This window comes from Borostomias antarcticus (assembly GCF_949987555.1).
Source record: "Borostomias antarcticus genome assembly, chromosome: 32".
NCBI lineage: Eukaryota > Metazoa > Chordata > Actinopteri > Stomiiformes > Stomiidae > Borostomias > Borostomias antarcticus.
The window spans coordinates 1,387,003-1,404,914 of record NC_140265.1 but is presented as its reverse complement, the minus strand read 5'-3'; the positions used below and the strand labels follow the sequence as shown (position 1 = coordinate 1,404,914).

At 45.3% G+C, this 17,912-nt stretch overlaps 1 pseudogene across 1 annotated transcript in view; it reads right to left on the bottom strand.

Annotated features, from left to right (window-relative positions):
• Positions 1-17,678, bottom strand: part of LOC311327416 (heat shock factor 2-binding protein-like) — a 31,738-nt pseudogene extending 14,060 nt beyond the window's left edge. The window contains exons 1-2 of the transcript in view: positions 17,613-17,678; positions 10,817-10,980 (exon numbers count right to left, since the gene is read on the bottom strand). The product of the transcript in view is annotated as a heat shock factor 2-binding protein-like (transcript). The remainder of the gene's footprint in view (positions 1-10,816; positions 10,981-17,612) is intronic.
• Between the last annotated feature and the right edge of the window lie 234 nt (positions 17,679-17,912).

Sequence of the window (17,912 nt, the reverse complement as noted above, 5' to 3'; positions counted from 1 at the left end):
TGATGGTGAGATCTGCTGTGTTCTCCTCCCTCCCTCACAGGGCAGCATGGGCTACTTTAGTGACTGAGACAGCAGTATACAGTAGCATCACGTGATATTTCTGAAACATAACTGAGCAGATCACTGCCAGGACACCATGAGTATGAGTCTCTTTAAACCCTGGTGTACACTCCCTCAGACCAGCACATTTACATTTAAACCACCATGCAGTAAGCTGTTCATATAAGCTCCATCAGCACAAGTGTGTAGGTATCTGTCCAATAATAACACTTGTATAGAAATGTAGCCATTATATACAAAGTGGACGCTACAACAAATAACATCAGCTTGTATCCAATAAGACAGACATCTTTAATACCAGAGATAATCCTTTAATACTGTAACAGTGTAATGTAGTGTAATAGTCTTTTTGTAAAGCTCTCACAGCTACTGTGACAGGTGCAGACTGGGAAATGTGTCACTGTCAAGATCATCAGCTGAATATAATGACATGATGTGTGTATTACCTGAGCAGACCACCTCCAGGACAGTAGTAGTATTATAGAATACACCAATATCTATCAGAATGTTGCCATTTCATACAATGTGAATCCCTTCAACAGATAACATCAGCTTGTATGCAATAAGACAGACATCTTTAATGTAATAATACTGTAACAGTGTAACTGAGTAGTGAATATAATGACATGATGTGTGTATTACCTGAGCAGACCACCTCCAGGACAGCAGCAGTATTAACCCCTCCATCCACTCTTCCACACTCCCTCAGTGCAGACTCAGATCCAGCACAGTGAGATCTAAACCCCCATACAGGACGGTCTTCACCACTACGAGTCTCTCTTGTTGAAAGAGCAGAGCCACAGCCCAGCTGTCTACACACTACAGCTGCATCACTCATGGTCCAGTAAGACCCACTGTCCAGACCTCTCCACTCTCCCTGGTGGTTCATCTCCACTCTACCAGCACAGCGGCTGCCTCCTCCCACCAACCTCACATCATCAGGCCCTGGAGAAAGACAGGAGACAGTCAGGCCCTCTGACTCTATGTATCCTAACTAAACACAGCCATGCTCTTTCTATCATGATTAAATGATTCAAACTGATTCTTACAGTACCTGAGCAGGTGAGTTCAACAGCATTGCCAGGTGAGCTGGTGCTTCTAGTTGAGCCTGAGGAGTCACAGTCCAGCAGACGGGACTCCTTGCCTTCACACTGGAACTCTTTAACCCAGATTGGACTCTCACCTTCCCCATAGAGCGCCCCCTGGAGGGCTGAAGGAGCCCCACAGCCAAGCTCCCGACAGACCACCTCTGCATCCTGCCAGTCAAAGCTAGCTTCACACACTGAGACCCACGTCTGATTAGACCTCACCTCCACTCTGCCAGAGCACAGACCAGCTCCATTCACAAGCCTCACAGACTCTGAAGGAAGAGAGACAGATGGTCAATATGAGCATTATTATTATTATTATTATTGATAACATAACATCTTTCAGCAAAATAAGAAGTGTGAAGATATCCATTAATGTCAAAGAATACACGGATATCTATCAAAATGTTGCCATTTCATACAATGTGAATCCCTTCAACAGATAACATCAGCTTGTATGCAATAAGACAGACATCTTGAATGTAATAATACTGTAACAGTGTAACTGAGTAGTGAATATAATGACATGATGTGTGTATTACCTGAGCAGACCACCTCCAGGACAGCAGCAGTATTAATCCCTCTATACACTGTTCCACACTCCCTCAGTGCAGACTCAGATCCGGCACAGCGAGATGTAAACTCCCATACAGGACGGTCTTCACCACTAAGAGTCTCTCTTGTTGAAAGAGCAGAGCCACAGCCCAGCTGTCTACACACTACAGCTGCAGCACGCATGGTCCAGTCAGACCACCTACTGACCAGACCTCTCCACTCTCCCTGGAGGTTCATCTCCACTCTACCAGCACAGCGGCTGCCTCCTCCCACCAACCTCACATCATCAGGCCCTGGAGAAAGACAGGAGACAGTCAGGCCCTCTGACTCTATGTATCCTAACTAAACACAGCCATGCTCTTTCTATCATGTCACTCCAGGTGAGAAACAGAGGTGAGAGACAAACTGATTCTTACAGTACCTGAGCAGGTGAGTTCAACAGCATTGCCAGGTGAGCTGGTGCTTCTAGCTGAGCCTGAGGAGTCACAGTCCAGCAGACGGGACTCCTTGCCTTCACACTGGAACTCTTTAACCCAGATTGGACTCTCACCTTCCCCATAGAGCGCCCCCTGGAGGGCTGAAGGAGCCCCACAGCCAAGCTCCCGACAGACCACCTCTGCATCCTGCCAGTCAAAGCCAGCTTCACACACTGAGACCCACGTCTGATTAGACCTCACCTCCACTCTGCCAGAGCACAGACCAGATCCATTCACAAGCCTCACAGACTCTGAAGGAACAGAGACAGATGGTCAATATGAGCATTATTATTATTATTATTGATAACATAACATCTTTCAGCAAAATAAGAAGTGTGAAGATATCCATTAATGTCAAAGAATACACGGATATCTATCAAAATGTTGCCATTTCATACAATGTGAATCCCTTCAACAGATAACATCAGCTTGTATGCAATAAGACAGACATCTTGAATGTAATAATACTGTAACAGTGTAACTGAGTAGTGAATATAATGACATGATGTGTGTATTACCTGAGCAGACCACCTCCAGGACATCAGCAGTATTAATCCCTCCATACACTGTTCCACACTCCCTCAGTGCAGACTCAGATCCAGCACAGTGAGATCTAAACCTCCATACAGGACGGTCTTCACCACTACGAGTCCCTCTTGTTGAAAGAGCAGAGCCACAGCCCAGCTGTCTACACACTACAGCTGCATCACGCATGGTCCAGACAGACCACCTACTGACCAGACCTCTCCACTCTCCCTGGAGGTTCATCTCCACTCTACCAGCACAGCGGCTGCCTCCTCCCACCAACCTCACATCATCAGGCCCTGGAGAAAGACAGGAGACAGTCAGGCCCTCTGACTCTATGTATCCTAACTAAACACAGCCATGCTCTTTCTATCATGTCACTCCAGGTGAGAAACAGAGGTGAGAGACAAACTGATTCTTACAGTACCTGAGCAGGTGAGTTCAACAGCATTGCCAGGTGAGCTGGTGCTTCTAGTTGAGCCTGAGGAGTCACAGTCCAGCAGACGGGACTCGTTGCCTTCACACTGGAACTCTTTAACCCAGATTGGACTCTCACCTTCCCCATAGAGCGCCCCCTGGAGGGCTGAAGGAGCCCCACAGCCAAGCTCCCGACAGACCACCTCTGCATCCTGCCAGTCAAAGCCAGCTTCACACACTGAGACCCACGTCTGATTAGACCTCACCTCCACTCTGCCAGAGCACAGACCAGCTCCATTCACAAGCCTCACAGACTCTGAAGGAAGAGAGACAGATGGTCAATATGAGCATTATTATTATTATTATTATTGATAACATAACATCTTTCAGCAAAATAAGAAGTGTGAAGATATCCATTAATGTCAAAGAATACACGGATATCTATCAAAATGTTGCCATTTCATACAATGTGAATCCCTTCAACAGATAACATCAGCTTGTATGCAATAAGACAGACATCTTTAATGTAATAATACTGTAACAGTGTAACTGAGTAGTGAATATAATGACATGATGTGTGTATTACCTGAGCAGACCACCTCCAGGCCAACAGCAGTATTACTCCATCCAGCCACTCTTCCACACTCCCTCAGTGCAGACTCAGATCCAGCACAGTCAGATGTAAACACCCATACAGGACGGTCTTCACCACTACGAGTCCCTCTTGTTGAAAGAGCAGAGCCACAGCCCAGCTGTCTACACACTACAGCTGCATCACGCATGGTCCAGACAGACCTTCCTAACAGACCTCTCCACTCTCCCTGGTGGTTCATCTCCACTCTACCAGCACAGCGGCTGCCTCCTCCCACCAACCTCACATCATCAGGCCCTGGAGAAAGACAGGAGACAGTCAGGCCCTGTTCTTCATGCCAGAAACCTAGTAGCGCTTGTATAGATTCTCACACACACACACACACACACACACACACAGGCCTATATGCCTACCACTAGAGACACTAGGACCAGTGTCAGCTGTGGACCGTGTCAGCTGTGGATGTCGTAGTATTTAGTTAACACACACACACACACACACACACACGTACACACAGACACACACGTACACACAGACACACATCAGTCCACATCTGCCTTAGGCCTGGACCTGATGCTCTTAGCCTTTCTTGCTCTGAAAATGTAATATAATGTAATTTATTGCTCTATAAATGTTCTTAGCCGTTAGACAAATATATTCCATGTTTTTGTGGGTGTTCAAACTGACTCCAAATGTGGCCATCAGTGGGGATATGGGATGGGAAAGGTGATATGGTGGCTTATGGAACAGACTGATTAAACATTCCAGAGTAGAGGAGAACTATAGTGTTGAACTGGGATCTTACTCTCAACTATCTATAGGCCAGATCAGTATTGTCTTTTTAATGAATGTGACTTACAGTATGTGTTCAGAAATAGACTACCAAGTGATGTATTTAAACTCAAAAGCAAACATGTTCTGATTCACGAGGAGAAATGGGCAGCCGGTATTTAGCTGAAGCCTGAGCTTCACACAGTATGCACTACATGATACACTATATGAACTACAGCTCTGAACATATGAGTCTGAATCTCAAGTCTTGTACACGTCAGTCTGTGTACAACTAAGATCTGACTGGCACCCTCCCTCTATGAGTTAAACTTGTGTTGTTGTTTGCTTGTACAGTACATGCATGTCTTATAGGCCCATATGTGCTGGCACCAGAAAGGTGTGTGATATAGGAAATAAAACAAAAACAATAAATCAAAATGTAGCCTAGCCTACTCGTGGATTTACCAATGTACCTGTATTGCAAATTCAATACTGTATGTTGTATAATGTAAATGGTGGAGACATGTCATTTGCATCTGTCAGTATCACACAATCTGTTTCTCAGCCAAGGAGATCATCACATTAACTTCTCAATGTTGACCCAACCCAACTAACTCCTTTATTCTAATCTTAGAATGGATTTCTGGACAGAACTTTTGCATTCAAAAACATTGAGTTCGCCCTCGGAACTGACAGATCGCCTACACATCATATCAGGGAAATTAGTCTACTTCTGAGTGTAATAAAGCATACATGTTCATATCATAGACGTCGGATCATTTTCCAACATTCATGAACACCCATAAAGAAGATGATATTGTTGTATATCGTTTTACAGCTGCAGGAAGCATGAAATCAATGTCTGGTAGTATCCGCGTGTGCCCCCGCGCGAGGGGGGCAGAGGTGCAAAAAATAGCATAACACCGCGACTCCAAACTAGCCTACTCCAGAAATCCGAGCGTCGGATTGATAAAATAATTACTACGTTAAGTAGATGGAAAGCACCAATATCTAAAAATGATCACAAAGATATGGTGTAAAACTGAATTAAAACAACAGACTTTCGGCAGAGCAAAGCTACTCACAGCCCTGAATTCACACACACACTCACCCGACACACACACACTCACCAGACACTCACACATACACACACACACGCACACACACACACACTCACCCGACACACACACTCACATATACACACACAGACACACACACACACACTCACCAGACACACACACATACACACACACACACACACACACACTCACCCGACACACACACTCACACATACACACGCACACACACACGCACGCACACACACACACTCACCAGACACACACACTCGCTCACCCGACACACACACTCACACACACGCACGCACACACACACACACACATACACTCACCCGACACACACACGCACATGCACACACAGCACACTCAGCCGACACACACACTCACACACACTCACCTGACGCACACACTCACACACACACACACACGCACGCACACGTACGCACACACACACACACTCACCCGACACACACACTCACACATACACAAACACACACACACACACACACACACACATGCACACACAGCACACTCACCCGACACACACACTCAAACACACACACACACAGACGTACACACACACACACACACACACACACACACACAACAGGCAGGTATATCACAATTCAGTCACAGCAAACATGCTAGAGATCGCAAGCAAATGATCTTTCTGTTATTAAGGGTTGAAAAGATTCAGCTTCCACAGACGTGCATATAGGTCTGGCCCCAAAAATAGCATATTAGTGAATGTTTAGAATCATGAATACTGGGCACAGTAAGCTTTAAAAACATTTTAGTGACAATTGCAAGACCGCCCCCCCCCCCCCAAATTTAGCTGAGGCTTTCAGGCAGTCTCAAGTATCAATCAGGGGGCTCAGATCCCCCCGGATTTTGCACACTGTGTACTGTAGCCTACTACATGTTCTTCACATTTGTTATCTTTCTCCTTCTTCTTCTTTTTACTTATACAATCAAACCAGCAGCAGTGTTTTAACTGTGTATTAGTTGCTATGGATGCAGATGCCCATTCTACCAACCTGGAGGAGGATCAATGACTGGAGCCTGGAGACCTGAGGAGACGACAGAGAGAGACAAGAAATGAGCATCAACAAGACTCAGGACATGACTGCCCTGCACACCCAGTATCCTACCCAGACTGCCCTGCACAGAGCGAGAAACAGATGGTCCGATCGAAGGAGGATAAGTATGTTGTAGCGCTGCTTGATTAAAAATCACCAGGATTGAGATTGAAGGAGAACAGAGATACGTGACCCCACTCCTGAGAAGAGAGAACATGCCAACTCTGCACGTCCCGAAGGAAGTGGTTAGCAATTACCTCAGGAACACAGAGAGACGGTTGGCCAAGAACCCACAGCAGGCTGCGGTCTACCGAGCCCAAATCAATAAGTTGGTGGTGGCCAGTCACGTTTAGAAGATAGACCACCTGGAGGCTGAATGGTTGGAGGAGTCCTGGTACCTGCCACACCACAAGGTCAGCCACAACCACAAAGACAGAGTTGTCTTTAACTGCAGCTTTCAGGTCGGAAGGCAATGCCTAAACCACTGCCTACTTCTACTACGGAGTTTCTACGTAGTCAACTGTCTACAAAGTGTCGCCACCGAGGAGGAGGCCAGGAACATCCTGATGAAGTTGAGGACTCTGTTGGGACGGGTTAGGATTCGACCTCCAACAGTGGGCTAGCAGCAGCCCTGGTCTCCTCAGTCAGCTCCCCTCAGAGGCCAAAGCCGAGAGCAGTGAAACCTGGATGGCGCAGAGCCCCGGAGAGGTGATTGGATACTGGATAGGTGGTCTGGTGATTGGATACTGGATAGGTGATCTGGTGATTGGATACTGGATAGGTGATCTGGTGATTGGATACTGGATAGGTGGTCTGGTGATTGGATACTGGATAGGTGATCTGGTGATTGGATACTGGATAGGTGATCTGGTGATTGGATACTGGATAGGTGGTCTGGTGATTGGATACTGGATAGGTGATCTGGTGATTGGATACTGGATAGGTGGTCTGGTGATTGGATACTGGATAGGTGATCTGGTGATTGGATACTGGATAGGTGATCTGGTGATTATATACTGGATACAGTAGGTGAGTGTGGTGATTGGATATTGGATACTGCCTGTGCATCGTAGGACACTGGGTGTGCAGTGCAGTCTGGGTAGGCTTTTGCAGGAAACAGCTCCATAGCGTAGCATAGCATAGCTAAAGCGCTGTTAAAGGAGTAGTAAAGGGAAAATGCATGTTTAGCCCTGTTTTAAGGTTACTTATGATCTTATACAATGGTTCAGATCAAAACGTTGACAAAACTAGCACTTTTGAGAAAGTCTGATAATTGCTCTACCACCGTTTTGGTCATACAATGGATGTGGGTGGGCACCGTGAAAAATCATTCAAAAACATGTTAAACTCTCGATTTCATTGTAAAGAGTAATAAACCAGATATGGTGCTTAGAGAGTAGAATACACATTGATTGTACATCGCCTGCTTTGCAGGTTGTTTTTTTTGTATGGTGGATTCTCCGCCAGCGGACAGCGCATGGCGGGAGCGGGAGAGGGGACGTGACGTCACCCTTCACAGCTTGGTCCCCCTTCACTCGGGGACTGAGAGAGAAAGAGACATTCGCGCGCACACACAAGCACAAGGACAGAGAAGTTGGGAGATCTCTATTCACACACACTGACACTACCCGGGTAGACCTTTTTTCTATCTTTCTATCAGAGCTCTGATTTATTTTGAGATTGTAACGAACTGGGAGTGCTTAGCCCAAGAAGGGTCTCTATATTTTTTCTCATTCATTCTGAGGTACATTCTATTTTGATTGTAAATAAATTGCCAGCTGTAATTGTTCCATTTTCCTACTAAGTCGTTGTCTGTGATATTTTCTTTACCCCACTCCTCCTTGACTGAACCCAGTTAAGATAGTATAGCCTAAGGTAATATTCTAGACATTTCCATAGTTAAGATAGCCTTACAGTACATAAGAGATCGTACGTCAAATTCTGAAGTCTGCCAAGTGAGACCAGGCAGCTCTCTCTCTCTCTCTCTCTCTCTCTCTCACACACACACACACACACACACACACACACACACACACACACACACACACACACACAAACACACACACACACACAAAAACACACACACACACACACACACACAATAAACGTATTTTCTTTCCTCTCCTCTTTCTCTCTCTCTAAATTCACAAAACTCATCTTCAGTGATGTATTCTAACTTTTAGAGCAAGATATACTCTTCTGTATGCATTCTGTGACTCTCTCTTAGACAGAAACTTTGTTTTCAACATTGTTCGAAAAATCCATTGCTTACATTCCACAATGGCTGACATGCTAACTTGAAACCTACAAAATTACAACACTTCACCTCTCAGTCTTCGTGTCTCTGCCTTCTCTCTCTCTCCGTTACTCTCTCCCCTCCCCCCCACCCCCTCCCACTCTCTCTCTCCCTCTCTCTCTCACACACACACACACACACACACACACACACACACCCACACACACACACAGGTACACACACACTGTGCTTTTATCAGCGATAAATTGTCCAAATGCGTCGTCCTTTCTCACCTCTCTTCTTCCTTATCTGATCTGAATCATGAAGAAGAATCATGTTCAGGAGGTCAGCTGGCTACCAGTGGAGGCCAGAGTAGCTCAGCTCAGGCTCAACATGGTGCACAAAACAGTCAACCACAGGCCCCCAAATATCTTAGCAGCTAGAGAATCACACAGCCTCAGAAGCAGATCTAGCATAGCCAACCTGCATCCAAGCAAGGACAACAACCGAAATAAGTCAGTGACTCTTTGTGCTATCCTGGACATTTGTATGATGCATGACTCGCTCTATCGTGTCTTTTAACAACTGTCCAATAAACTAACGTAAGCTAAACTAAACACAGCCCATACAGTACTGATGCACAAATATACAGTATATCAGTGGAACAGAGGCCTCTGTGCATGAACACAGGCCTGTATCCAACACAGTATAGATATTAAAATGACCAGGCCTTACCTGTGGTCAAGGACATGATCAGGATCAAGAAAGGAACCATATCTGTGTCCAGACTTGAGTGCTGGTCGGATAATAAATATAACGTAACCGTGTGGAGAACTGGCTGACGGCTTTATCGGCGATGACTTCTCTAAATGTGTCGTACTTTCTCACCTCCCTTCGTCCTTATCTGATCATCTATAACACAGGAAACTTTCTGCTGAAGTCCTCACCTTTATAGAACACGTTTTTCGGAAACTCCCTCTAATCGGATCCTAGAGCTGTGACCAGTTTTGTATTCAACTGTGTAGGGACGTCACTTAGGATAATTTAAACGGTGAATCTCCGTCGTTCTGTGAATGAACAAAGGAGAGGAGTAGAAAGCTGATCCAGCCACTTTTTTAAGATGGAAGGGCCCAAAGAGTGAGCGGCCTAGTGGCCTACCGCTCAGCCCACCAACTAATGGGGGTATTGAGCTATCTGGATTAGCCAGACTTTATTTTTGCAATGTTTGTGTTGAGGAAGTAATGTTGATTACTACTGTTTCACAAAATGATCATGGTAGAAAGGGGGATCCGCTGGAATGGAAATGTTGTTCCACGCTTCCGGATTTCAAGGTAAGAAGTTGCGATCCAACTAGAAGAGTCACTGGGAGACAGCCTTAGTCAGTATGTTGGCTTCAAAACCAAAGCTGCAAAACTCAAACAGGAACAGGAAACGGATGTGGCTAACCCGCCTCGCGCTTCTGTGTTTCAGAGCAGAGACGAGGTAAACTTAAAAATTAGATAAGAGAGGGGTAGATACTCATAATAGGCCCCTCAAAAAAGAAGAAGTTCTATTAGTGAATAGAGCAGTTCAGTATTGTAGGGAGAATCAAGAAATTGTTAAACCTGTAATAACTGGGCCAATAAGTGGACATAGATAAAAAAGGAGTATGGTTAAAAACACACAAGACACACACGCTTCATGGAATATGTAGAGAGTGGGTCGTATGCCCACCTCCCTTGTTCTCTGTAAAGCGCATTGTGTTGCCTCTGGGTATGAAATGCGCTATAAAATAAAGCTTTGATTGATTGATTGATTGATTCATAAGCTTGGCAATGAAGCGGGGATCAAGTGTGGCCCCGGGGCAGCTGGGAAATGAAGAGAACACTGAACATATAGGGAGTGCGTGGATGAGAAGGCAGACAGTTAGAGTACTGGGGGGCCGTCCCTCTCTCTACTCACGTCGGCCAGGACGTCTTTGACAGCCTCCTCTCTCCTGGAGGCGCTCCACAGCAGGGTGCAGGAGGCCGCGCCCAGGAGGCCGCGCCCAGGCCCGTACAGAACTCTGCCTGCTGCTGGAGCTGCTCCCTGCTCTCCCAGACCTGCTCTCTCAGGACCAGCTTCTCCTGCGCACGCGCACGCACACACACGCACACGCACACACACACACACACACACACACACACACACACACACACACACACACACACACACACACAGACGGGCCCCCCCACACACACACACACACACACACACACACAGACGGGCCCCCCCACACACACACACACACACACACACACACACACACACACGCGCACACACACGCGCACACACACACACGCGCACACACACACACACACGCACACACACACACACACACACACACACACACACACACACACACACACACACACAGACGGGCCCCCCCACACACACACACACACACACACACACACACACACACACACACACACACACAGACGGGCCCCCACACACACACACACGCACACACACACAGACGGGCCCCCCCACACACACACACACACACACACACAGACGGGCCCCCACCCACACACACACACACAGACGGGCCCCCCCACACACACACACACACACACACACACACACACAGACGGGCCCCCACCCACACACACACACACACACAGACGGGCCCCCCCACACACACACACACACACACAGACGGGCCCCCACACACACACACACACACACAGACGGGCCCCCACCCACACACACACCCACCCACACACACACACACACACACAGACGGGCCCCCACACACACACCCACACACACACACACACACACAGACGGGCCCCCACCCACACACACACACAGACGGGCCCCCCGGTAGTGCTCATGTTCTATTCTCTCCTGAAGTGGACCCTCTAATCGTGTGTGTGTGTGTGTGTGTGTGTGTGTGTGTGTGTGTGTGTGTGTGTGTGTGCGCGCGCACGCGCGTGTTATTTTCTCCCACAGGTATCTGAAGTGGACCCTCTAGCACCTGGCTGCTCTGCTATGGACGGTTCTACGTCTCAGACTGTCCTCTCCAGGGTTCTACTGTTCTCTCCAGGGCTGTAGACTGTTCTCCAGGGTTCTACTGTTCTCTCCAGGGCTGTAGACTGTTCTCCAGGGTTCTACTGTTCTCTCCAGGGCTGTAGACTGTTCTCCAGGGTTCTACTGTTCTCTCCAGGGCTGTAGACTGTTCTCCAGGGTTCTACTGTTCTCTACAGGGCTGTAGACTGTTCTCCAGGGTTCTACTGTTCTCTACAGGGCTGTAGACTGTTCTCCAGGGTTCTACTGTTCTCTCCAGGGCTGTAGACTGTTCTCCAGGGTTCTACTGTTCTCTCCAGGGCTGTAGACTGTTCTCCAGGGTTCTACTGTTCTCTCCAGGGCTGTAGACTGTTCTCCAGGGTTGTAGACTGTCCTCTCCAGGGTTCTAGACTCTTGAGCTATTTGATTAATACATGTCAGATTTTCTGTTGCAATATCTGTGACATTCACCCCTTTTCTCTTCACCAAATGCCAATAGAATTCAAAATATATTTCTGTATATGCACTGTGATGCATCCTATATAGTTTCTGGTTGATTGGGGACAGTGTTGTGTGGACATCAGACAAGAAAACATGCATAAACCTTTTTCTTTTACATAGGCAAAAATTGGAAATTGGTATACTTTATCTGCATTTTTCATTACTTTCCACCACTGGGATTTTCGGGGACTTTTGATATGTTATAAAGAACATACGTATGACACTAAAACAGTTGAAATAATTTCTGTTGCAATTTTTTCTATATTGACCCCTTTTGTCTCATAAAATGCCTGGACTACTGGGCTAGTGAAGCCATTGCTAGCCTCTACCCACAAGCCTCCATTACATTGATCATAAGCCTACTAAGAGACTACCAAGGGGAGTCTTGGTAAGGCTTTTATCATCATGATTTATTAAGTCTTTCAAGATACATGATTTGCATTAAAAAATATAATCTCTCTCACACACAGTCATGTAATCCAGTAAATCTAACTCCATAACAAATTGCATTAGGCCTACGTAACTAGCAAGCTAACTATAGCAAACGAAGTAAATGTAGATAGCTAGCTACGTTATTAATTAGCTTAGCTAGCTACGTAACTAGAAAATGTAAATAGCTAGCGAACTAGCTATAGCGTCATTTCCACCACGCCCTTAGAGAAAGGCGATTCGCCAAATAAAAAGTGATTGACAACCGTTTCAGGCGAAATGAGTTTTTGATTGACAAGACGATTGTCAGTCTGTGATTGGCCAAAGTAAAAATTGATTGACAGTTGACCCGCCCCCTCGAAGTCTCCGGCCTGCAGAGATACACACTTGGCATTTTTTTGTACCTACTATATAGTAGGCGAAATACAGTATGCACAGTTTTGATGTAGCATGCTGCATCTCGCCTACTATATAGCAGGTAGTATGCGTTTCGGACACGGCCTAGGTACTATATAGTATGTAGTATGCCTACTATATAGTGCCTACTATATAGCAAGTAGCAGGTAGTATGCATTTCGGACACGGCCCATGGATGTATTGAATAGGACCCGAGAAATAGGAACCAGGAAATAGGACCGCACCGCAGGTATTCTGGGAATTAGAGTCCACTACAGTCCACTACAGCCTATACATGCATAGACATTATCATTTATAATATATATTATTTATAATGTCTGTACTAGCATGTATGTATTGCTAGTTGTCATATATGTAATCATCCAGATTTGTGACAAAAGATAAAAAATTAGACTAAAAATGACCTCAGTGATTGTAGCTAGTAGCTAGCGAGCTAACGTTAGCTAGCTAGTTAGCTAAGAGCTGTAAAGTTACTCGAAGCTCAAGACTACTTTTCATTTATTGACATAGCTGGTATAATCTAATAATTCCCCCAAAAGAACTCCTCCACTGCACAAGCTTTTTACCAAACCTAGCCAATAAGCACCAGCTACGGAGTGCAACGTTAGCCCTGGAGAGAAGGGATTTGGAGGATCGTTGCAGCTGGTGCTAAATAGTAAGTAAGTAAGTAAGCTTTATTTATATAGCGCTCTTCACAGCACGGATGCACAGAGTGCTTTACAGTAATAAATTAAAATGGCAATACAACACGAGACAAGATTAAAACGACACAGAACAGATAAAACAACATTGCGAGCAGCAAGGCGTTATAGATGGCCGAAGGCCTGCCTGAACATGTGTGTCTTGAGAGGTTTTTTGAACATGAGTTCAGTGGATGGCTCTCTCAGGGCCTGGGGAAGAGCGTTCCAGAGTCTTGGGGAAGAGCGTTCCAGAGTCTTGGGGAAGAGCGTTCCAGAGTCTTGGGGACGAGCGTTCCAGAGTCTTGGGGAAGAGCGTTCCAGAGTCTTGGCGCCACCGCCTCAAATGCTCTGTCACCCTGAGTTTTTAGTCTGGTCCGGAGCACCGCCAGGAGACCCTGGTCGGATGACCTCAGAGACCGACTCAGAGAGTGAGGGTGTAAAAGTTCTGTGATGTAGGCCGGGGTCCGTCCGTGGAGAGCTCGGTGGGTGAACACCAGGACTTTGAACTGGATCCGGAGGTGAACTGGGAGCCAGTGCAGGGAGGCCAGGATGGGGGTGATGTGGCATGTCTTCTTTGACCTGGTGAGTAGTCTTGCAGCAGCGTTTTGGACTAGCTGAAGTTGTCCCACAGAGGATTTGTTGAGGCAGGTAAACAGTGAATTACAGTAGTCAAGTCATGATGAAATAAATGCATGGACAGACATTTCTAATTCAGCATGTGATACAATGGACCGGAGTTTGGCAATATTTCTGAGGTGGAAAAAACTGGAACGCGTTAGGGATTTGACATGTTTGTCCAAGTGCATAGCCTGATCAAAGAAGACACCCAGGTTTCTAACAGAGGGCCTAACATTTCCCTTGAGGGACCCCATGTGGTAAATGAGGCAAAGGAACATGTCAAATAGAAAACAACAAACATGCGGAAAATGTATTCAATCACTTCTTCTTATGGCTTTCCAGCAGTGTCGATGCAACTAGGCATATCACTGCCCTCCACAGAATGTTGCTACATACTTCACCATAAAACAGAGCTCACGTTCTGTACTCACTCTTGAATCATCAAATATCCCGGTTATGGTTTCAACATAATATGCCACTTCCACAACATGCCTAAACACCTGAGTCATGATTTTAGCCAAAGATGGATACCAAACTTGGCTATGGTAGACTTAGCAGCATGGGAGTAGTTATTTATAACACAGTACAGTTGCATTACAAATACAGTGCATCACACTGGTTCATCGGGCTTATTCACATGGTGTTTGCATCACATGGGGGAAGATGGAGCAGTTTCATCTTTATGCGCATGTGAGTGGCATCCAGCAGAAGTGGAGTAGGCTCGTCTTGTGCGGCCTTATATTCAAGCAATACACAGGTATGACGCTTCCAGGGATGTGATTGGCTAACCCATCTGTACACGTCATATTAAATGGCGGACATCATCAACAGTGGTCGAGAATAATCGCTCCCTCGTTCCCTATATAGGGTTCACCATGTAGTGAACTACCTAGGGAACGGAGAAAATGTAGGGTACATGCACTGTTCCCTGCAAATCAAGGTGAATTGTGGGTAATAAATAGTGAACTTTATAGGGAACGAAAATTCCGTGGAGAATTCGGACACTACAAACAAAATGGCTGACGCCCTATATAGTGCACTATTTTGTGAATAGGGAGCGATTCCGAACAAATCTTGCAGGGACAATGATGCGTGCAGTAAGGTATCTGTTAGTATCGGTGCATTTCTCTGTACTGAGCTGAAATGAAACGAATGCACATTACTCAGGTAAATAAATATTAACAATATTTTTATTTAAAACACAAAAACATAACTGCAGAAAGTGCATGCGATTGCCGAACAGCTGAAAAGAAATCACAAAAGCATTGCTGAAAATGCATTACTTATGTAGCTAGCTACAGCAATCCGCTAGCCGCGATGCTAATTTTCAAAATGTTAAACTCCATTGACTTATGCTAGCGATCTAAAGGTCCGCTTTTAGGTTTTTGTGTGAACCTGTCCCGCCATCCTTATTAGATTTTGTTGTTGTTGCTTGGTGTCCCTAGGCACGTGCCCCCTTGCCCATATCCGAGCATGCAGCTGCCATGTGACTGTATTGTCGACTGTAGTTACATCACACACGACAGTAGTCTTATCTTAAGTTGTGCTCTTATAAAATACACATAAAATGACCAGCAGCAACGGAAAGAGAATTTATTTAGTTACAAAGCATCTAAGCAAAATGACACGGCACAGAATAACGGTTTAATTTAACATCCTTTAATTTTACCACAACAATTTGACCAAAAGCTGAACATAATTTCAACATACATTATATATGACTGTGTGATACTGTACATTCCACATACAATGCTCTACCTACTGTTGAAATGCATACATAATAAGCCACGTCATTTCAATTCAGTTCATGTTAAGCAAAGAGAAGCAGCATACAGTACATGGAGCCTACTGTACATGAAAAAAGTTCACATATATTTTAAAGTTCTGTTTCTCATATTAAGTCAAATGTAAGTCTTTGAGGTGTTGAATAAAACACAGACCCATATAAGCTTTCTGGAATTCAAACATTGCTTCAGTGTGCTTGAGTGCTAGACTGTCCTTGTGTACTGTCCTCTTTTGGGAGATTTCTTTGAGAATAGCCTAGGCTAATAATGTTTGTCCTCAAAATGCAAAGCGCACACACAAGTGATCTAAGACCCGAAGAATATCCACGGGTGAGTTTACGTCCAAGTAAAGACATTCTAGCCACAACTTCAATCTTGCGGGATCGTTGTAGGGAAGTCTATGACAAGTTACAGATGAACGGATTTTGCCACAATTGGCAACGGCACAATAGCGTGTCATTGTAGAGATCCCAAACAAATGCTTCGCACGAGCCTGTCTTGTTGTTGCGGCTAGCTTTTCAAGGAAGGAAGCTGAGACGGAATCCACGGACGTCGCCTCCCGCGAGATCAAGGCATTGCGCGAGATTGGAATCAGTAAAGCGGAAGTTTACACACATCGACTAAATAGTTCGATGCTAAATATTTAAAAAAAGCCTTTCCAGATGAACTAGACTCTTACTTTATGGCAAATTATGTCAGAACGCCAACTAACACCTAGGTGAGTTTCTTGTCTTTGAAATCGAGAGTTTAACATGTTTTTGAATGATTTTTGAAGATGCTTATCCACATCCATTGTATGACCAAAACGGTGGTAGAGCAATTATCAACTTTCTCGAAAATGCTAGCTTTGTCAACGTTTTGATCTGAACCATTGTATATGATCATAAGTAACCTTAAAACAGGGCTAAACATGCATTTTCCTTTACTACTCCTTTAATTAGCCTACTTCAATAAACCCTGGGGCTATATTATACATTATATATTATTATTATCATATCATTATTCTACATTTTAATGGTTTGCCATATGCCATTTCACAGTTTGACGTTTGCTGTGTCACAATAAAGTTAGTGCTCTCAAAACAATACCGACAATATTTCCCCTTACCATTGTTTCGTTCTCCATTCCTTTAATAATCGGTCTTCTCGTTTAGTAAATGTATTGGATTCATTGATTTAAAACCGATCACAAGCTAAAGAATCATTTCAGTTTTCTATAAAATCATTCATATGTGCATGCTACTGTAAATGGCATGAAGTGTAACGGCTGTCCGCTCACAAGCCTGTGCTGGAACGGACCGGCGCGGTACAGAGTCTGGGTGGGAACCCTTTTCAGCATCGCCATTAATACCGGTCTCACACTACAGGATATTTAAAATCCTAACCAATTTTGAAATCGGGTTACATCACGCACATAAGGAGAACCTTAACAGTTATTCTTCTTGCGCATCTCAAACAAGCGCACACAGCAAGATTTGAAAATAACGGCTCATCACACACTACAGGATCTTATCGTGCCCGAGGGAGCAACGAACCACTGGTCTCGCCGACTCACTTGTAAAGTCGGGACGTAATAATC